Genomic DNA, 23,691 nt, shown 5'->3' with positions numbered 1-23,691 from the left:
ATGAACATTTTTAAAATATAAAGGAAAAACTAGTTTATAAAATTCCTGGGATGTGAGGTCCATGTCATGACCATCCGTGTGTATAGGCTTAAGTTTTAAACTGTGTCTCAAGACATGACATTGAGATAAGGCTGAGTTCTCAGTGAGAAGGATCTTAAAATAAAGAAAAAATATTGGATGAAAAATTCAAATCATCCTAATTATTATGAGGCTGCTAAATACGGTCTATTTATAGTGAAATGGGGCCTAAGTAAAATAAATTTCTTCACTACCAAGCATAACCTCTGGGCGGCTCCACCGCTGTGCTGGGAAGGTCATCTTCTGCTTCCAGAAAATAAAAGGTTGCCTTCTCATCCTCATTTTCTGTTTACCTGGTGGATTTCCTCTTTTAACTTTACATTTCAACTGCTATACTTTATTGAAACAGGATGGTGAAATGCAGCTGTTTAAAACACACTGTGAGCAAAAAGGCAGTGAAATATTATTTTTAAGAAGAGTTATCAAAATCAGGGTGTCAATCACTCTTCCAAGCAGGGTAAAAATTACTTGCACTTCAATATTTATATTTATATTTATTATAAGAAAAAAGTATTTTTTTCCTGGAAAGAAGGTGCAGAAAAGGGCACAGTATTAGCTAAATATTGTACCTTCGAACATCACTCATTTCCTTCTCAATAGTACTGAAAGGGTCTAATTTATAAGTTTTTCCATCTCCCTGTTATGCTGGTTTGTAAGTTCTGACACTGCTACTGGTATGTTAATGAGAAGCTAGCGTTCCATTAAGAGAAAACCATATGCTCTGCTGCCTACTGTGAAAGAGAAAGCATGTAATGTGGCTGTTGCCTTAGTAACACATTAATTCATTTTGTCAGTGTTGGCACAGATCATTTCATTTATAAGAAAACAAGTATAATAGTTTACCACATCTATAATATTTACAGTGTTTCTGTTACAAAACAGTGACAAAATGAGTTTAAAAAATAGAGTTGGTATAATATCATTAAAATATGGAATTTGTGGTAAAATTTTTCTCTGTAAAAAAAATGAAAAAATTGAAGATTGGTGTAAAATTTCCCTTCACAATCCGACTTAAAACATTTTAACACCAAACGGTTTGCTTTTTAGCATATTTGTATTATACTAATAATGTGCGTCTGCTGCAAAAAATTTAGTCCATGGAAAACACAAGCGCATTAACAGTTTTTAATGAATGCTAAACAAAATATTTCATACAACAGTTTTGTTCAATTACAACCATTATAAACCTAATCGTATGCTAGTGTGTTACTCATAACAAGGCTAAACATTTATCTAGTTTTATCTGTTCTTCCAGATGTTTATTAGTATTCTAGCACTCGTAAAATATTTAAATTAAACCGTTCCATTTCCTCATGTGGATGCATTTTGGGTTTTATTCACAGAAAATCTAGTCACATGCATATCTCAGTGAATATACCTTGTATGTGTTGTATGCACCAGTGATACTTACTGTGAATTGAGATAATGCCACAGCCTGATAAAAGGAGAGGAGTGATTAGAGGAAAGACAAGTTCCTGTTATTAAAGTCTGCACCTGCAGCAGGATATCAGTTCTACCCATCCTTAGGGTATTCCACACCTGTACACACACATTCTCAACAGCAAACACTTTGCATCTGGGATGTTCACCTCTCTCCTTTAACCAAAAAAAAGGGAACTGTGTGCGCGATAGAGAGCAACTATCATTTACCAGTTTATGTAATGATTCGTGTTTTGTATCATTTCAAAAGAAGCAGTTATACATTTACATAAGGGTTATAAAAATGGGTGCGAAGCACTGTGGAGCTGCCCATCTCAGTAATGAATGGCCAATTATACTCGGAACATTGAGAAATACCTTCCTAAAATATCAGTGTTCAGTGGGTTCATCCAAAGCTTCACGAACCAAAGGTGGGTGTTTTTGTTTTGGTCTCCAGACTATACTCACAGCGATGCTCCACGCTCAATGGGTTTCTTTCTAATTAGAACCCAAGACCTGAGAGTACTTTTAAGAGTCTGCTTTATAGACCTGCAATGCGATTACTTTGGGAAACACTTAAGAAAATAAAATTTATGATTAGCTTTGATGAAAATGACTTTGGTTTTAACTTCATAATATCTGTGCTTTGATATGAGTAAAATACTATGAATGGCTACATCACCAGAAGAGAAAATGTAACCAAACATCAATGTGATTTTATATGATGGGGAATTAAATGTTTCTGAAATGTAATCATATCACATTGACTCACCCAATAAAAGTGAGTTAATGAAGTATTTTATCTAATCATATGTTTTTACTTATTAGTTTGTGGTAATAAAAAAAATAAAGCTGTAAACTTTTCAAGATCCTTCTTTCAACTCAGGCTATTTCTATCAATAAAACTGATTTGTCAGCAGTTAAATGGCACCACATTTGTGTTTTAAGTACACTAAATTACTGGTAGCTTTAGAATAAGATTCACTGATTAGACTTACTATAAGTAATATGATATGAATTGCTATTACCTTGGTTAAATAAAAAATTATGTTATGGTATATACTATATATATAAAACACCTCAAATTTTGAATCTGTTTTATTTTAAACAGCTTATTGCTACCCATTCCCCCTTTAATTAATGCATTCATGAATGTAGGGATCAAAAACAAAATTATAACTTGAAAAAAATAAAAACAAGATTATAAATCGGAAAAATATATAAATATATATGTATATACACACTTATATATTTTGTAAAAGTAATATATTTTCTTTTCATAAATAAAACCACATTTTATATCTAATATTACCCCACTGAATTTTCTTAGTATTTTTTCATCTGATATCCAAATCCACATTCAATATTAACAGCAAAGAAAACTATTGTTGTATCTACATGACCATAAAAAAAAGTAAAGCAAAATTACACAGAAAAATATTATGTATTAAAATGTTTAGATATCTTGTACTCTATAATCTGGTAGATATCCTTTCCTCATTGGTAGCATTAGTTGTGTTTACTTTATTTCCATACAGGAATATGAGTAATACAGAATGGCACCATAAAGGCCAACAACACTCCAGTTCAACTTTGTGAATATATTTGTTAGCATATTTGAGTGTTAGGAACCGAACTCTGGTAACATTAAATTGCTACCTTGCTTTATAACTGCTTACCCATAATATTGTAAAATAATATAATATTTAATATATGAATATTTATTATAATTACTATGTTGAAATATTCAGAAGTATAATCCATGCATATCAAATAAAATATATTTGAGCTTTTTGAATATTTAGGAACTATAAAGGAAATATAGCAAATATATGTAGAAATCCAACATTAAAATTTTTTTAAATGATACATGTCAAATAATAAATGCTACATGAATTCTTGTTGAATACATGAATAAACATAAAATAGATGAGTGTATTTGCATTCATACCAACCCTCTAGTCACATACTAAGTTTATGATGTACATAAACTTATTGGTGTAGCCTTTTGACTATGAGAATGCTGAAAGTATTTAAAATTAACAGTAGCCAGTCAGGCTTTGCTTTGAAGTTTAACTTTTATGGAGTAAGGTTTTAGTCCAGTTTAATTTAATATGAATTTGCTAAGTGGAGAAAGAGAGACAAAATTAAATGACCTCTCAAATTCTTTTAGAATTTTAAGATTTCAATGGATGAAAATGCCAATACTTGGAGGACTAAATAATTATAACTTCACATTTATGCCTTTTTAATATTCATCTTCACTTTTGTTTAAGGGAATATAATCCAATAAAAAGGTTGGCCAATAGTTTCAGGTGAACTCAGATTAGACATGTGACAAAAACTCAGTTTACCCAAGACAAGCATCATCTATATATATCCTCCTATATGATAAATGCCTAATATGCAAATTGACCCATCAGTGGAATAACTGGTCACTATGATGTGCATTGACCACCAGAGGGCAGATGTTCAACACAGGAGATGCTCCCAGCCCACAGGCCCCATGCCAGCCAAAATAGGTGCCAGTTCCTCCTCCCCACCCCCCCCCCCCCCCCAGCACCTCACTGGTTGCTCTACAAATTGGCCCTGATCAGTGGTCAGGCCTAGGGACCCTACCTGTGCACGAATTTCATGCACGGGGCCTCTAGTATATAATAAAAGGCTAATATGCAAATCGACTGAATGGTGGAACAACTGGTCGCTATGACATGCACTGACCACCAGGGGGCAGAGACACTCAATGCAGGAGCTTCCCCTGGTGGTCAGTGAGCTCCCACAGTGGGAGCCAGAAGCCAGGCTCTCAGCTGGCAAGCACAGTGGCAGTGGGGCAGTGGCGGGAACCTCTCCTGCCTCCAAGGCAGCACTAAGGACTCCTCAGGATGTCCAACTGCCAGCTTGGGCCCTCTGCTACAGGAAGTGGGCATAAGCTGGCAGTCAGACATGCTCTGAGGGATCTCAGGCTGTGAGAGGCTGAGGGAACACCCCAAGTGCACAGATGTCATGTACCCAGCCTCTAGTCTATATATGTGGATATATATATATACACACATACATATACACATACACATACATATACACATACACATACACATACATATACATATACATATACATATACATATACAATACATACACACACACACACACACACACACACACACACACACACACACATATATATATATATGGCTATTATGCAAATTGTTCCCTCAGTAGTTTGACTGGGAGACCCAGAGTTTGGTTCCTTGCTATAACATGCGCTGACCACCAGGGGGTGGTGCTGAACAAAAGAAGGTCCTGGCTGGCAGCTGGCAGCTGGCGAAGGAAGACTCCTGCTGGCAGCTGATTGCCAGTCAGGCCTAGGGAACCTTCCTGTGAACAAATATCATGCACCAGGCCTCTAGTTTATATTATTCCTGAAGTAGAGGAGCACATTTATACAATACTAGAGGCTCAGTGAATGAAATTCATGTACTGGATGGTGGTGGTGGGGGGGGGTCCCTCAGCCAAGCCTGCCCCCTCCCACAGGCTGGGAGCCCTCAGGAGATGTCCTACTGACGGGAAGCGGGCCTAAGCCGCAGTGTGGCCTTCCTCAGTGGGAGGTGACTGGGCTGATCAGGGAAAGGCAACAGCCCCATCACCCCGATGCTGCTGCCACTGTTACAGTTGCCAAGGTGTTCTCATTAACACGGACACCAGTCCCTTCACCATGAAACAATGACAACTTTCTTTAGGCACTTTCAAGATGTGTCTTTCTAGGATATGACATTTCTTTCTTTCTTTTTTATCCTCACCTGAGGATATGTTTCCATTGATTTTTAGAGAGCTTGGAAGAGAGAGGGAAAGAGAGAGAAACATCAATGTGAGAGGGACACTTCCGATTGGGTGCCTCCTGCATAAAACCTGACACCTGGGCCCTGGCCAGGGAGGAGCCTGCAACCTAGGTACATGCCCTTGATAAGAATCAAACCCAGACCCTGAGATAGGCAGGCCGAGGCTCTATCCACTGAGCAAAACTGGCTAAGGCAGGATATGACATTCCTTAGCCCCTCCAGCAGCAGACTTTAGTTTTTTCTCCAGGAGTGAGGTGAAAAAACCCTAGATCACCTTCTTGGATTCTTATTACTCAAGTTATCAAGAACACTGTGAGAGGTAGCTTACAGGGAGCTTAGTCAATGAACCTTCAGAAAAGGTGTTTCTGCCCTAACTGGTTCCAGTTCTGCCCTAAAGGGTCCCAGGTTCAATTCCAGTCAAGGGCATGTACCTTGGTTGTGGGCACATCCCCAGTAGGAGGTGTGCAGGAGGCAGCTGATCAATGTTTCTCTCTCATCAATGTTTCTAGCTCTCTATCCCTCTCCCTTCCTCTCTGTGAAAACTCAATAAAATATATTTTAAAAAAGAAAAAAGAAAAGGCATTTCCTCTGTAGCTCATGCACAGAGGACCTCCTGCATTGTGTCTGCAGGGCTTCTGTTCCCTGGGCTGGGGATGTGTCCCAAGCCGCACTGCAGTGGCCACAGTGGCTCTGAGCCGTGGCTCTGAGCAGGGCTGCAGCCTTTCCTCTCTCTGAGGCCTGGGAGTGGGACGCTGATGCTATGGTCACCGCCATCTTTGTAGGGGAGTGATAGTAAATTTGCATATTACTCTTTTTTTCTTTTTTTAAAAAAATATATTTTATTGATTTTTAACAGAGAGAAAGGGAGAGAGATAGAGAGCTAGAAACGTCGATGAGAGAGAAACATCGACCAGCTGCCTCTTGCACACCCCCTACTGCCTACCGGGGATGCACCCGCAACCAATGTACATGCCCTTGAATGGAATCGAACCTGGGACCTTTCAGTCCGCAGACCGACGCTCTACCACTGAGCCAAACCGGCTTCGGCCATATTACTCTTTTATTAGATAGGATTTTACTTAAAGTGTGAACAACTTACACATTATATATTTTATCATACAATTATATTTTAATAGTTTTATAACAAAAATCAGACTATAATTGATATCAAAATATAGTTTAACTTGAGATGTAATTGATTATTGGTATAATTTATTTAATACAAACTGTGTAATATGATACAAATTATAAACTTTAAATAGTTAAATACAGAAAAAATGGTCTCAGGCATAATGTCTTAGAGACAAAATATGTCAAGTGTAAGGATAATGTGATTTAGGCTGAATTTTTTTCTGGGAAAATTCAGATTCTTGTTTTAAGTTTTTCTTGTTTATTATGTACTATATGAATGATATTTTCTAATTTAGTGATGAAGATATATAATTAATATGCATACTATATTGTAGAATGTATTTGTTGTATTATTTAACATTTCCCATTAATTAATACATAATGGCTATTAACTTATTTGTAACTATTCCAGTGATATCTAGTCCTGAGATATTGTTTTCTAAGCTATGCTCAGATGCTATAAAATAACATTTTACAACATGTGACCCACACTTTGATGATATTATCAGTACTGTATATTAAAAGGCTTAGAAATATTAGGGTACTAGATATTTACCTCATGTATTTCTTTTTAAAAATATCTTGTATTGATTTTTTACAGAGTGGAAGAGAGAGGGATAGAGAGTTAGAAACATCAATGAGAGAGAAACATTGACCAGCTGCCTCTTACACATCCCCTACTGGGGATGTGCCCACAACCAAGGTACATGCCCTTGACCAGAATAGAACCTAGGACTTTTCAGTCCACAGGCCAAAGCTCTATCCACTGAGCCAAACTGAGGTTTCGGCTACCTCATGTATTTCTTCAAGTTGACTTTAAAATAACATATGAGATAGAGATTTTCCCATTAATGCTAAGGTTGTTCAAACATATACCATGCACATTTTTTTGAGTTCTGTCTTCTTTTCAACTTTTGGTCAAATTGATAAACAGCCCAGCTTTATAGTGGTGTAATATGGAAGCATAATTATATCTGCAGACTGCACTTTTTACTTATGGGGTCTTATGTCCTGGCAGTCCAGGAAGGCTTTTCTTTTGTTTGCTTGTGTTGCTTTTTCCTCTAAAACACAGAGAAATAATGTTATGCCTTCAAAATAAAGATTCTTATGAGGACAAAAATATGATAAAGTACATAATGTCAAAAATGGAACTCCCATTTGACCAAGTAATTCCACTTTTAGGAGTATGTCCAAAAAAAATCAGAAACACCAATCAGAAAGGACATATGCAGAAAGCCCAATGTACCATAGCTAAGATTTGGAAACAACCTAAGTGTCCATCAGCAGATGAGTGGGTTAAAAGCCTGTTGTACATCTACGCAATGGAATACTATGCTGCTATAAAAAAGAAAGAACTCTTACTATTTGCAACAGCATGGATGGACCTGGAGACCATTATACAAAGTGAAATAAGCCAGTTGAATAAAGATAAATATCACATAATCTCACTCATTTGTGGAATATAATGAACATCATAAACTGATGAACAAAAATAGAGACAGAGACAGAGAAGCATCAAACACGCCATCAAACTTCAGAGAAAAGGTTGGGGAGTGAGGGGTAAGAGATCAACCAAAGGACTTGTATGCAGGCATATAAGCATAACCAATGGACACAGACAATAGTGGGGTGAGGGCATGTGCTGGGTGGGGTTGGGGGTGACTGGGGAAAGGTCAATGGGGAATAAAGGAGACATATGTAATATAATATGTAATATTTTAAACAATGAAGAATTTTTTAAAAAAAGAAAAGAAAAGTTATTTTTATCTGGAAGTGTAACCCCATTAACTATATCCACTTTGATAAAATTCAAAGAATATTTTCATAAACAAAATGTATATGCTAAGACATGTATATCAAAATTAGATCTTCCACTTTAATATACAAAATGCTACCTATAGAGCTTTTCCCATGATAATTCTTTTTCATTTGCTAATCAATAAAGAGTAATATAAAATTTCTATAAGTCCCATTCTATTCCAGGCCTCTCAAGGCTATTTTACTGATCATTTTTACAAATTTTTTATTATAACTCTCACCCTATTTTTTTTTTAATATAGGATTATACCATTCAAAGAAATAAATAATTATTTCAGATTTGGTGTACAAGGAATGCTGGACTCACTAAACAGTTAATTATAAGATCTTGAAGATGAGTTCTCTGATTTATACAAGATTAATATTCATAAAACAACCAAGTTTTTTTTTTTCCCTTTACTTTTTTTTTTTAAATAGATGGGACCAATTTTGCTTCTTGGTTCACTCATACTCTAGGAAGGTAGGAATTTTGTCTCCCTAATCTGAGTATTCTTTATAGTGCTAAGTTATTGCTCATTGAATGTTTGAAGACTTGAACTTATACCCACAATATGTGAATTTGTCCTCTTTCTACTTTGTATTAAGATATTTATAAAATTGATGGACATAACTCCATAAGGTAAATCTAAATGAAAAATAATCCCTCTTCTTGGTTTTTATGTACTAAATGGATAAGTAACTTTGGTCATAATTGCTTTAATGAATTGTCAGTCTACATAAAATTTTGAATAATATCCCCTTGATTGTATATTAAAGGTTTCAATAAATACAGAATGACATAATATCTCATGTAGAGTATGCAAGTAATCAGTAATTAATACTTTTACCAAATAGTTTCCATTAAATTAATTTTGACATTGAAGAATTCTTTGTGTTGAAGGCCAAGAGAGGGGGATTTGGGAATGGGTGGAGGTGGATAAAGGAGGGGGAATAAGGGACACCTGCAATAGTGTCAACATTAAAAATATTTAATGAAAAAATAATTATTTCATATATAGTATTTTATTCTCAATGTTCCTAAAGGTACTTGTAATACATTCAATTACATAGAGTAGTTTCCACTCAATTGGACATTTAGTTTGTTGAGTTTATATATATAATTCTAAAAAGATGAAATCATTTATTTAATATTATAATTTAAATACTGCTCAGAATTCAAAATTTTCTGCCCGTTTCGATTACTTGTAGATAGCTAATCTCAAAAGGTCTTCATAATCATAAACTTGCAATATCAAGGATAAATATGATTAGGAAGAAAATAAATCTACATTGAAAATTATAAAACAAACTTATTTTTCTTTCAATTATTTATTTATTTATTTATTAAATATATTTTATTGATTTTTTACAGAGAGAAAGAGAGAGGGATAGAGAGTTAGAAACATCAATGAGAAACATCACCTGCCTCCTGTACACCCCCACTGGGAATGTGCCCGCAACCAAGGCACATGCCCTTGACCGGAATCGAACCTGGGACCTTTCAGTCTGCAGGCTGATGCTCCATCCACTGAGCCAAACCGATTAGGGGTCAACCTTTTATTTTATTTAAATTAAGTAATTAATTAGTTAATTAATTAATTTTAAATCCTCACCAGAGGATTTTTTGACCATTGATATTTAGAGAAAGTGAAAGTGGGCTGGTGAGGGAGAGAGACAAACAGAAGTGAGAGAGACACATCAACTGGTTGCCTCTAAGATGTGCCCTAACCAGTGGGATTGAACCTGAGACCCTTCCATCCTACAACTGGTGCTCTAACCACTGAGCAAAACTGGCAGGGCTCTTTTGCTTTTTAAATGTTTATTTCCTTTTTCGGTTATTAAGCCCACAATAAATTATTTAATAGAATGTAATACTATATATGTGCAAGTCAATCATTATTTAATAATAATTTGTTGAGATTATGTAAATACATTAAAGTTATTTATTCAAGCTTATTCCTAAAACAGATGGAGAACAGAGTATTACCATAAAAATTCTAGAACTTTATGCTTCATCAGAATGCTAATGGAAGAAATATATACCTTGGTTTGTAAAAAAGCCAAAGGTATTTTAGAAAGCTTTATTTTTAAATAATTACAAGCTAAAATTTGGAAAGTAGATTTCTTGAACTTAGAATATATTTTATATATATATGATGCCTTAATAAAGAATGAAGAGGAAGAAGCTGAGAGAGAGGAAGAGAAGGTAGTAAGAGAAAGGAAGCTGGAAAGAGAATACTGGAGAAAATTTTACTAAATGACAGAACAAAGTTGAAATAGAAAAAGATAGAAAATTTAGAAAGATGTGTGCATACAAGGAAGAAAGATTGATTAAAGGTAAGTTTAAAATTGGAGAGAAGAATAAGAGCCGAGGAGAATGCATCAAGGCCGAGTACCCCTCAAAGGAGGATGGAGATGGAGAGAAATATGTGAGGAAGGGAAGGCCACAGGTGGCACCAATGGGTTGAGACAGTGTAGTTTTCTGGCAGGTATGGCTAGTCAGTCTGCAATTAGGAAGAAGAGGAAAAGACTAAAAATATTGCATAGAACATTTTTTTTTTCCTGGAGAAAGATGATACACAGAGTGATTTCTCCAGTAGAGAGAAAAACAAGCAATTACATGTATTCAACAAATAATTATTGAGCAATGTCTATGTCCAAGTACTAAAATTATCCTGGTGAGCAGATAGACGTAGCCTTATGGAATTTACAGTCTAATGAAGCCAACAGCCAGTACTTATCAGTATATCACCAAATATATTTTTAAGTATAAATTGCGATAAGTTGTTTGGAGGAAATGTATGAGAAGTATGCTAGTTTAGAACACAAATGCCATGCTTGTTCTGAAGGTAGCAAGATGTTGGATATTTGAATGAGGATATTTGTGATACCCTGTTTCCCCGAAAATAAGACAGTGTCTTATAATAATTTTTGCTCCCAAAGATGCACTAGGTCTTATTTTCAGGGGGTGTCTTATTTTTCCATGAAGAAGAATACGGTACACATTTATTGTTAAATGAAAGTAAAGGAAATTTATTACCTGTATACGGTGCGGTAGTACAGTAGTTGTCAACACAAACCAGACAAACTGAATCCTACAGTATCAAGAATTTACTCATTTATTCAATGACAATCATGTCATCATCTTCTGGAACATCATCATAACAATCCAATTCCTGAATTTCCTGGTGAATTTCTTGTGACTCCAGTTCTTTTAGAATCAGTGGACCAAATCTCTCATGTTTAGCCTGGGGGGGGGCGCTTATTTTTGGGGGGATGCCTTATATTTCACTCAGAAGGAAACCTGTAAGTAGGTCTTATTTTCGGAGGATGTCTTATTTTGGGGGAAACATGGTATTTGAGCTGGGATTAGAAGGTAGGTAGACAGGGATTAGGCAAAAGTTAGTAGAAGAAAAATGTGTAGCAGAGCCCTAAAACAGGTGAGAATTTAATGTATTTAAGGGACTAGACAAAGACCAATACGGCCCATAATTACCTGAGAAAAGTGGTCAGACACAAAATTGGAGAAGTAGACAAGGAAGGTCAGGCAGGGGCTTTACACACTATTAGGATTATGCACTTTATCCTCGGAGTCATGGAAAATGGCATAAAGTTTCAAACCAATGTGTTATGTCATCACATCTGTAGTTTCAGAAGATCAGCCTGACCATTATTTGGAGACAGAATTCAGAGTGTGTATTTGGGGCAATTAAGAGGAGAGGGGATAATTGGGGGACAGAGTGGATTCAAGGTACAGATTCAGAGGTGACTGTAGCAACCTCAGCTAAGGTGGCAAAGGTAAAGGTAGAGAGTGGAATAACATGATATATTTAGGAAGTAAAATTTATAAGACTGAGCATACACTGAACATGGGAGGTGAGGAAAAGGCTACCATGGGATGAGGGATCTTTTTAGATATCATAACTGACAATGACTTCACATCCTGCATTCTGGTTTGAAATTAAAAGACATGATTATTTGCAAGAAATCTCAAAATTGAAATTGCAGTACATTGTAGCTCGGCAAAATATATTGCATCCATTTCCAAAATGGTGGAAGATTCAGTGTTCTCCTACTCCCAAGGTTTCCCTCCTGAAGGTAAGAACGACAAGAATCCCTGTTCCCTGCTTTCTCAGTTGACATTCTTTTGTTCAGAATGCCCCTGAGGTCCATCAGGGACAACTGATTTGTGTTCTCAACATCCTTCTCTTTCCAGTTGGTGATGGTAAGATTTTGGAAGTTCAAGATTGTATAAGCTTCAGAAAAAAAATCCCCCCAAAAACCCACAAAAAACAACTATGGATCTCTCTTATTCATTATCATGTGCATTATCATGTGTTACTATTGAGAGAATTAATTTAAACAAAGTTAACAATAGAAATATACATAAAATTTACATTTTTAAATTTTCTTATTTTCATTTGCTATAAGCATTGGGCATATGATATATAATTATGCTATTTTTAAATGTGAAGGTTAAGGAATTAGCAGTTACTGATATGTGACCATCTTAGCCACAAAATAAAGTAAAATTATGTTTTCTTTTTAGTCTGCAACACAAATTTTTTAAAAAAATATATATTTTATTTATTTTTTACAGAGAGGAAGAGAGAGGGATAGAAAGTTAGAAACATTTATGAGAGAGAAACATTGATCAGCTCCTCTTGCACACCCCCTACTGGGGATGTGCCCACAACCAAGTTATATGCCCTTGACCAGAATCAAACCCGGGACCCTTGAGTCCGCAGGCCGATGCTCTATCCACTGAGCCAAACCCTTTTCGGCAGGCTATAATTTTTAAGCCTCTACTAAGGGCAAAGCAATTTATATATACATGATCTCATGTAAATCTCACTAAAACCCTAAAAGGTAGGTTAATATTATTCCCATTTTTAAGAAGAAAAAATTATCTTGAAAAAATCAAGTTATTTGTCCAAATACTAGTCTGGCTCATCCCCAAGTTTTATGTTGTACCATCTTCTTAAAAAAATTTCATCATTTATATCTTTTTTGAAATCTGTTATAGACTGAATTTTGAAAAGAATGCTTAACTTTGCGTTGTAGACTAAAAAGAAAACACAATTTAACTTTATTTTGTGGCTAAGATGGTCACATATCAGTAACTGTTAATCCCTTAACCTTGAAATGGAAAAAAAAAAAAGTATAATTAAATATGGCATGCTTAATGCTCATAGTAGATGAGAATGATATTTCAATAATGTGAATCTTATCTATGATTCCATTGTTAACTAGTTTGTTTAAATTGATTCTCTTTGTAGTAAATCTGATAATGAGTAGCAGAGATCTACAGTTTTTTTCTGAAGCTTATACAATATTTTCAACATTCTTTTTGTGTTTTGAAACTAAAGTTTTTGGTCTAAAACAAAGTTTTGGAAATGAACTTTGAAAAAGACACATCATTTGATCTCTGAAAACATTTTTGCTGACATCTGACTGAATACAGGTATGTAGGAATCCCACAGAGGGCCACACATGGGTCATACAGTGATACATTCACTTAATCCCTGGGCAAGTCATTTAACTGTTATGATAACCAATTGTTTAATTTTAAAATGTGAATAGTAATATTTGCTTCTAGGAACTCCGAGATTACCAATAAATATAAATGAAATAATTGGTTAAAATTAACTATAATTTATGAAAGAATGGTTTAAGCTAATTCAATGTATTTATTACCTTGTAGCTATCACATTTTGAAATGCGCCATACCCCCAGAAGGTCTTAAGAAAAGGGTGAAAAAGGATCTTTCCACAACATAAAGAAATCTCGCACCAAGCACAACTCACAAAGTACAGCTAGAATCTTTTCTTTGGCTTTCCAAGAATTACCTTACAGGGAATAGTATTGTCACAAGTTTTTCTAACATCACATATCTTATTAAAAAGAGATAAGTAAACTTGTTAAGATAAAATAGAAAATTGATATTTTTAATTGAAACTATTACAGTCTGAATATATTAAATTATTTTAGAAGAAAAAAAAAAAGCAAAAACAAATAGGGGGAAAGGCAGTTGCATTTTTGGAGACTGTCACAAGAGGGCATTTATGGATTAACTCAATAAATTTTTCTACACTCAGAAAACACTGAAAAGCATTTCCAACTCCCAAAAGCAAACTAAGAATAATTAATAAACATTTAAAGAAAAAGAGTCTCTCAAATGTTTATTTTATATTACTTCTGCCCTACGAAATTGCCTGTTCTTTTTCAAGCGTTTCAGTCAAGTGAAAAGTAGTATATACTCTGCAGTATTAAATGTCAGTAACTCTTTGCTCCAAAATACTGAGCTCCTGAAAATACTATATCAACTAAAAGAAAAAAAGTCTAGCAGTTGTTTGTATGTTATTGCAAAACTAATATGTAAAATAAATCTTATTACAACTGATAAAAGGGTAATCATGTTTTAAAAAATGATTTTATCTTTTGTGCTGAAAAATAAAGCTAATTAATATTCCTAAGGATTTTGAAAACAGGTGCCATTTAGACAATTCAAGAATAAATGCCTTAATAAAATAATGAAAAGTTTGGCTTCATTAGAAAACAGGTAAATTGCTAGACAGAGAATGTCTTGGGGCCCAGTTAAGGGGAAGAGAAACAAACAGAAATAAGTGTTAAAGTATTTTTATTCCTGGTATCTTGGGCTCTTTAAGAGGAAAGTCTTTCACATATTCCTCTTTGAAACCCCAGCCCAGTGCAGTGGTGACATACAGTAGGTACTCAATGAATATCCCTAAATGAATAAATGAAAGCATCTATTGGGGATAAATTTAGAAGTGGCAAAAAAGGTAGGACTATCAGTGATTATTAATTAAATTAAGGACTTTCTTGTTGCATTAATTGATGTCAAACTTTCAAATACAATGGGAAAACTTTATTCAATCACCTGGGGTTTCCAAGTTGCTGCAGTGTTGGTACCATATAAACAAAACATCAGGAGAGCTAATGTGATATATATATGTTTAATTGACAAGAACAAAAATGTTGCAAATATGAGAACAACAATGTATGGAATATAATCTTGGAATTCTAGAGCTATAAGTCTCTTCATGGTCATCTAGTCTATCCCAAATAATATCCAATTAATATCATGAAGGATCCCTATAATTTTTACATAATTAATCCAATATCATGTACTTTTTTTCATCAAAGATCTGTAATGAGCCATAAGAATATTTAATTAGCATTGGATAATCCTCATTATCATATGACTTTATATAATTTCAATCAAATGGAGAGAAATGTGACATTTTAGATGAATTTCAGTCTTATTACAGATAAACATACTATTTCCTTTAGGCATCTATACTAATAATAGCCTAGGTGGCATCACACCCTCACGTCATCACAAGATGGCCATCACAAGATGGCCACATGCACAGCATAGGTGGGGCCCAATGGCTGCTCTGCAAGAATAGGCCTGGAAGGGTTCCTTGCTCTGTGTGGTGTGGAGGAGGTCAGTTCTGGTGTCTCTGCCACCTTGTGGAGAGGAGGCAGGTCCTGGTGGAGGAGGCAGGTCATGGCAGGGGAGAGCAGTTGTGGGCAATCAGGCTCCGGCAGGGGAGGGCAGTTGGCAGCCATCAGGCTGGCAGGGGAGCAGTTAGGTATTAACCAGGCCAGCAGGGGAGCAGTTAGGGGGCAATCAGGCAGGCAGGAAGAAGTGGTTAAGGGCAATCAGGCATGCAGGCAGGAGAGTAGTTAGGAGTGAGTGGTCCTGGATTGTGAGAAGGATGTCTGACTGCCAGGCTTAAACACCCCTCCCATGCATGATTTTATGCACCAGGGCCTCTAATCCTATCTAATAGAAGAGTAATATGCAAATTAACCATACCTCCACTACGATCACAAGCCATGCCCAAAAGCCAATCAGGAGTGAGTATGCAAATTAACCCAATGAAGATGACTGTAGCTACAGAGTGAGCAGGAGGCTTAGGTTCCCCAGCAATGAAGGAAGCCAACCTTCCTGCACACCCTGGAGGGCCCAGGCCTCCACTCAAAGCTAGAAAGTTTCAATTATAAAAGTTAAATAAATCCCAACAAAAATGGCAGCAGTCATGAAGCTGGAGAGAGCAAGAGGCTTGAATTGGCCTGGCTGATGAAGAAAGCCAAGCTCCCGCAACCCTGGCCTGCTTCCGTCTCTGCTACAAAGTTTCAATTATAGAGGATAAATAAATCCCAAATACCAGGGCCTACACTTGGATTGCTGGGGGGCGTGGCCAGCCTGCAAACCACCTCAGGACGCTCACCAAGGCCACCCCACACCCCAAGGGAATCCCCACCCTGATCTGGGACACCCATCAGGGCAAACCAGCTGGCCCCCACCTGAGCACCAGGCTTCTATCCTATCTAATAAAAGAGTAATATGCAAATTGACCATCACTCCTACACATAAGATGGCTGCCCCCATATAGACACAAGATGGCCACCACAAGATGGCCAGCAGAGGAGGGCAGTTTAGAGGGACCAGGTCTGCAAGGGAGGGCAGTTGGGGCAATCAAGCCAGCAGGGGAGGGAAATTGGTGGTAACCAGGCTTGTCAGGAAGGAAAGTTGGGGGTGACCAGGCCTACAAGGGAGGGCAATTAGGGGTCATCAGGTCTGCAGGGGAGGGCAGTTAGGGGCAAACAGGCTGGCAGGGGAGCAATTAAGCATCAATCAGGCTGGCAGGGAAGTGGTTAGGGGATAATCAGGCTGAAATGCAGAAGTGGTTAGGGGCAATCAGGAAGACAGGCAGGTGAGCATTTGGGACCCAGCAGTCCTGGATGGTGAGAGGGATTCCTGACAGCCTGTTTAGGCCCTGAACCGGGCCTAAATGGGCAGAAGGTCATCCCTTGAGGAGTCTCAGATTGGAGAGGGTGCAGACTGGGCTGAGGGACACATGAATTTAGTGCACTGGGCCTCTAGTCCTATATAATAAAGAGCTAATATTCAAATGATTGTCATACCCCCTCACCCTGCACTGGGGCCAGGGGACCTGAGGCCATGCTCCCAACTCCATCAGGGCTTTACAGGGAACCTGAGGCTGTGTCCCCTCCCTGTGGGGCTTGATGGGGGGTGGGGCTGGCTGGGTCTGGGTCTTGTGTGATTTTGAGTAGGAACTTAACTCTGGGTCCTGTGGCATGCCCCAGACTCTGACAGGAGGGTGATTTTCATATACATTTTACTAATTTTCTTTCATCTCTGACACTTCTATTATAGAAAAAGGGCAAATAGCAATATTAAATATTTCCACTAATTCCCTTTAATGTGCACAAATTTTGTGCACTGGGCCACTAGTTTTAATATGATTAAAACAAATTTGAGATTTGTCTTCCTACTTATTCCAAAGCACAAGCTCTCAGAAGCCATTCTCATTATACCATACTTAGGCAAGAGGGTGAGACAGAGAAAGAGTCTTACTATTTGTGTCAAATAGCCCTGGGTTCAGAACTCAACTCTAATGCTTATTAGGAAAATTATTTTCTATAAATCTGTATTCTACCTATAAAATTGGGACAATACTACCTACTTTAGTGGGTTATAGGCCATACAGTTTAGGTAAGTTTTAATATTGCTGGTAGTAAGTTTTAACTAATGTAAATTACCTGATAAATAGAGGATAAATAAGTCCCAGATAAGAGGTCAGTATGTATAATTATAATTAGAGAACCATAGACTTTAGGACCCATTTACTTCCATCAGCAACAATAAATTTTCATGACAAGGAATTAGCAAAAACTGTATCTTGTATCAGAATCTCAAAGTAACTCATCAGTAGTTTAAAAATATTACAAGTTATTCAGATCCACTGCCCTAGGTGGCCAAGAAACTTTTTCCTCCAAGAACCATTATTATGAGGTAGTTTACTTAAACTGGTGTCTGGAATTCATAGATTTAGCCTGGAGTCTTAGGAGTTGACCATAAAAATATGTTAAGTTCTTTGTTTTTGTTTGCATTGAAAAATTTAAAAATAATCCTATATAATAAAAGCCCAGCAACTAAACAGTGGAATGATTCTCTCTCATCATTGTTGTTTTTAACTCTCCCTCTCCCTTCCTCTCTGAAATCAATACAAATATATTTAAAAAGCATGTATAGGCACCTGAGCTCAATAGAAGCAGGGCTGTAGCAGGGTATCCCGTATTCACTTTGAGAGCTGCACTGTGTGGATTCTGTCTTTGTTCACACTGCTCATTAACAGTAGCACTAAAACTAAATACCTTAATGGAGAACTTTTCTGTTTCTTCTTGTGGCACTAATTGGTTTAAATAAGCATTTAACATAGATTCTAACAATATAGCAGTACCAAATTTACCGCTAAGCAGAGAAGACACATTTAGAGAGTTCTCAAGGGACATCTAGTTAAAATTGACATTTTAAGATCACTTCCTCAAAGTGTTCAGGTTAAGTGTAAGGTCTGATTATCATGAACCAGAATTCAAAGGCTTAATATTATTCATACAGGATGGGGCAAAAGTAGATTTACAGTTGTGAGTACATGAAACACAGTTTATTCTTGTGTTATTATTTATTAATTATTCTCCATATGAACAACTGTAAATCTACTTTTGCCTTACCCTGTATTGTATTTAAAACTGGGTTATAAAGATAGACATAGTATTGATATCAAAATGTGGTTCGCAGAGCAGTGGAATCAGCAATAGTTATGCATTCTCAGACTACCTCAAATTTCACTCAATGAGAAACCCCAGAAGTGGCTCTAGTAATCTGTCGTTTTGCAGCCATCCTGGCGATTCTGAAGGGTGATAACCTTGAGTACCCATGGATGAATGGGAAACTGATTTAAACAGGATTTTTGGAGGTGGACACCCTGGTCTGGATACTTCCAAAAGGTTTCCTAGGTGGTAATAATATATAGTGGTAGTTGAGGAACAATGCAATAAATCAGAATAGATAAGAGATAAGTAATTAATCACATCACAGAGGAAAGTCTCCTTCCACATTTCTCTCCTATATAGAATTAGACTAACTGAAGCACTTTTTTCTGATCCCAGGGCTCTCCCTGATTTAGATCACACCACTCTATTTATTTACCATACACACATTCTCATACCAAGGGCCGTTTGCTGATTGAATTAAACATTTAATGCATTAGTCCTTAAACAATATCTTTCCTAAAGCAGACATAAGGGTGATGTTTACATGCTGAATCCATACTTAATGTATTGCATGCTCTTGCTCTAATTTCAAGTTGGCGAGAGTGATATTATAGACAGGAATAATAGTGAGTCTTCTTTAATTTATTTAAAAAGGTAATTGTACTTTATTATCATAATACATTACTGGAGGCACTCCTCACAATTAATTATGGCACACCACAATATCAAACTATTTCAAAATTGAGAACAACAAAATAACATGCATGGAAACTGGTCAGGTTTTTGATGCCAGGAAGAGTCCTTTAGCCCAAGAGGCAACGTTATTTTTGTCCAGGAAAGAGTGTACACTGATGGGTTAGGTCTTGGTCTGTCATAAGCCCTCCTTCCTTGTATAATCACACAGGCCCTCAAGTGACAGACTGAACGTTGCATTCATTACCCTAGCTCCAATAGTGGGTTTCCTTTAAAACCAGGCCCCTCCCTTCCTGATCCCTGGTAGGAAGAGTTGTCAAAAAGGGTTATGCAAAAGAAAGAACTATTAATTTTTATATATCTAGCATAAAATTGGAATGAACCAGCACAAAATATTTGTCTATTAGATGACATACCAGCTGTTTTCAGGGTCATCATTTCTGAGACCCTCATTTTATACATAAAGAAACTGAGGCCAGGAGAGTCTGCCCCTGCCCTTCCTCTCTCTGTGTGTCATTCTCTCTGAGGTCTGCGCCAGTTCAGAGAAAGTGTAGGTGAAGGGGCGGAGGCTGCTCTCTTCTCTGTGCCAGTCGTCTCTGGGGATTCTAGCTCATTATCCTGAGCTCCAGAAAGCTGAACTCTTGACTTCTTATTAGAAGGCAAGAGAAACCCTTGTCACTGAACAAAAAATATTCCAGAATTGAGTGAAAAAAGAAGGAAAGGACTGGGATCATTGGATAAAAAATAGTAAGGGGGTAAAGGGCAGAGAAACATATGAATGTTAATTCCAGCTCACACCATCTATTTATTTAGCATACACACATTCTTATATCAATGGTTGTATACTGATTGATAAAAGGGAGTTATTTTTAGGTAAGACACTAAGCTTTAGTTTCAGTTTATGTAGATTTCTTCATAAGAGAAGCTATTCTATTTGTCACATAAAATAAGTTAGTATGTCATATGCTCTCATAAGCTTCTCAGAGAAATCTTGAAAAAACAAGTGGAGGAGTTGGACAGGCAAATGAGGCTGGAACTCCAAAAAAGAGAGAATGCTATTTTTTTCATCCGTTTACCAATCCCCTTCTTCTGTATTCATTCACTGGCACAATTTATTATTCACTGACAAATCTTTATTGGGAGCTTACACAGTCACAATCTCTGCTTTTATGGAGCTGCTGCTGAGAAGTACAGCTCAGTGACATGGTATGTGCCCTAGTTTGGTATAGGTAAAGGAGAAGATTCACAGGGCAGCTTTGGGTGAGGTAGCTAGAGACTCGGGGAGAAACTGAGTTCACTTTAGAAAAGTCACTCAAGCTCTAACGTGGAAGTACGGATTGGAGGCAGCAGACGTGTGGGTGTGGAGCCCACTTCAGGACCTGCTGTAGTAGTCAGTCTGAACGGAGGAGACAATGGTTGACAATTTCAGCGGGGACATAATGGGGATGAACACTAAAAATGTAAAGGTGGATAAGCAACATGGCTTGACGTCCTTTTTGCTGTTTTGTTCCAGATGTGGCTCTTGTACACAGAAAAATCCTCCATTTTGTCTTTTAACTTAATTCAACAATCTTTGTTTTTGAGCATAGGAATTTAATCAATTCATATTAGTTAAGGTAATTGAATTTTTTTTATTATTCAGTTAGGGTTCACCTGCAGTATTTTTCTGTATTAGTTTCAGATGTGCAGCAAAGGATTAGCAAAAAAGTATTTTACAGAGTGGCTCCTCTGATGCTTCAAGTACTCATCTGGTCCCATTCCATGTATATTAATATTATTGACTAGAGGTCCAGTGTATGAAATTCATGTATACCTCAGCCCATCCTGCACCCTCTCCAATCTGGGACTGCTCAAGGGATGTCTGACTTCCGATCCCACCGGGTCTAAATGGGCAGTCGGACATCCCTCTCACAGTCCAGGGCAGCTGGCTCCCAACTGCTTGCCTGCCTGCCAGCCTGATCACCCCCTAACCATTCCCCTGCCAGCCTGATTGACAACTAACTACTCCCCTGCCAGCCCAATTGCCCCTAACTGCCCTCCCTTACTGACCCAGTTGCCCCTAACTGCTCTCCCTTGCAGGCCTGATCACCCACAACTGCCCTCCCCTGCTGGCCATCTTGTGGCGGCCATTTTGTGTCCACATGGGGGTAGCAATATTGTCTGTGGGAGTGATGGTCAATTTACATATTACCTCTTTATTATATAGGATTATATTTCCTAGGCTATAATCTATACCTTTGTGGCTATTCTGCAGCTACAATTTGTACTGCTTAATCCCTTCACTTTTCACCCAGTCCTTAACCCTTCCCTGTTTGATAGCTGGCAGTCTGTTCTCTGTATCTATGAGTCTGTTTCTATTTTATTTATTTGTTTTATTCATTAAATCCCACATATAAGTGAAATCATGTGGCATTTGTCTTTCTCTGATTGGCTTGGCCAGTCACTTAACTAATACCTTCAAGGTAATTGAATTGTTTATTTCTATCATATTTCTGCACCCATTTTGTTATTACCTCATGATGTTTCTCTGCTGGTCTTTTTATATCACTGCCTACTCTTGTCCCTTTCTTTGCTTTTGCTAAATTGATAAAGACATGTTTTTAATTTTTAATTTTTTCTATATATTTGAAAGTTCTACTATGCAATTTGTTTTTCCAGTGGTCACCTTCATTTTTTAAAACAAATACATTTAAATCTTCACTTATCTATTTATCCCACAGCCAACCTCCCATGGCTGGCCAATCCCCTATGGTCCCTCCCTGTGGCCGCCCGGCCTCGATGGACCCTGATGGGCTCTGATTGGGATTGGGCAAGATGGCCCCAATCAGCCTCGATCACTAGCCAGGTCAAGGACCCCACCTCTGCATGAATTCGTTACCGGGCCACTAGTATAAATATAAAGAAGGATGAATTCCAGAGACCTGCTGTGCAATATTGTGCCTATCATTAGCGATACTGTATTGTGGACTTAAAAATTCATCAAAAGGCCTAACACCAAATTCAGTGTGCTTACCTCAATAAAGAAAAAGAATAAAGATTAAACAGTAAATAGGATAAAAGTAGAACTGATGACTAAATAAAAAGTCTTTACCTCAAACAGTTGAGTAAAATGTGTAAATCTCTGTCATGAATTTAAAAAAAAGTAAAATTATGTTATAAATGAATAATGGATCTAATTATGATAAATATATTATCAGTGTTATAAAAAATATAAATACACACCAATAATTTAGAACAGAACAATAACTTAGGGAGAAATTAATAACGTGGTCAAAGATACAACATGAATAAGCTACAGGTCAAAATAATTTTATATGCACATTATATTTAATTTCCAGAGAACCAGTACATCCTATATTGTTTTATAAATTGGAAGGACACAAATAAATATACAAATCTCAATAGCTTTTTTGTTTATATTAATGAAATCTAGCTAGAAAATAAAGAGTAAGCAAATATTCCAAATACTCCAGAGCGATAGCCCACCAAATTGCATCCAGTGCTGTCGAGATCCCATGGCCCAAAATGCAGCCCACAATCCAGCCCAGCACAGCCTGAAATAATGGCTGTGAGTGCTGGGTAATGATGTTATGGGTAATGACATCACGTAGCAACACCTGGCTTCCTCTCCCTAGTGACTTGGTGTTTCTTCAGCTTAGGAACACAACTTGCTTTATAGCCAGGTGCAAACATTTTATAGTTTAACCAATGTCTTCAAAGCATTTTCATATGCCTCATCTCAGTTGATCCTCACAGAAGTCCTGGAGTAGGTAGATAGGAGACTCAGTAGAATCCTATTTTCTTCTCATTAGCCAAAAAACAAAGATTTAGAAAGTTTAGAAACTTGACCCGACTGAAAAGAAGTAAGAAATGGTGGAACATGAAAATGACTTCAGGTTTTCTCACTGTGCAGAATATATTCAAACATTGCTACAGTTAAATATTTCACCTTTTGTTCTCCCTGCATGATCTACAATAATAATCTGCTTCATGTTGATATTTACTGCTGTGTTGCTAACAATTACCTGAAAGAGAAGTTGGGGTGCTTCACTGGGTTGAAAAAAGTTTAGCTAAATCAAAAAGCAGGTTTTATTAAGCAAGTTTATTCATACATATAAAGCTTTTT

This window comes from Pipistrellus hanaki (genome assembly GCF_964339955.1).
Source record: "Pipistrellus hanaki genome assembly, chromosome: 1".
In the NCBI taxonomy this organism is placed as follows: domain Eukaryota; kingdom Metazoa; phylum Chordata; class Mammalia; order Chiroptera; family Vespertilionidae; genus Pipistrellus; species Pipistrellus hanaki.
The sequence above is the reverse complement of the archived record's forward strand: the minus strand, read 5'-3'. Positions refer to the sequence as shown.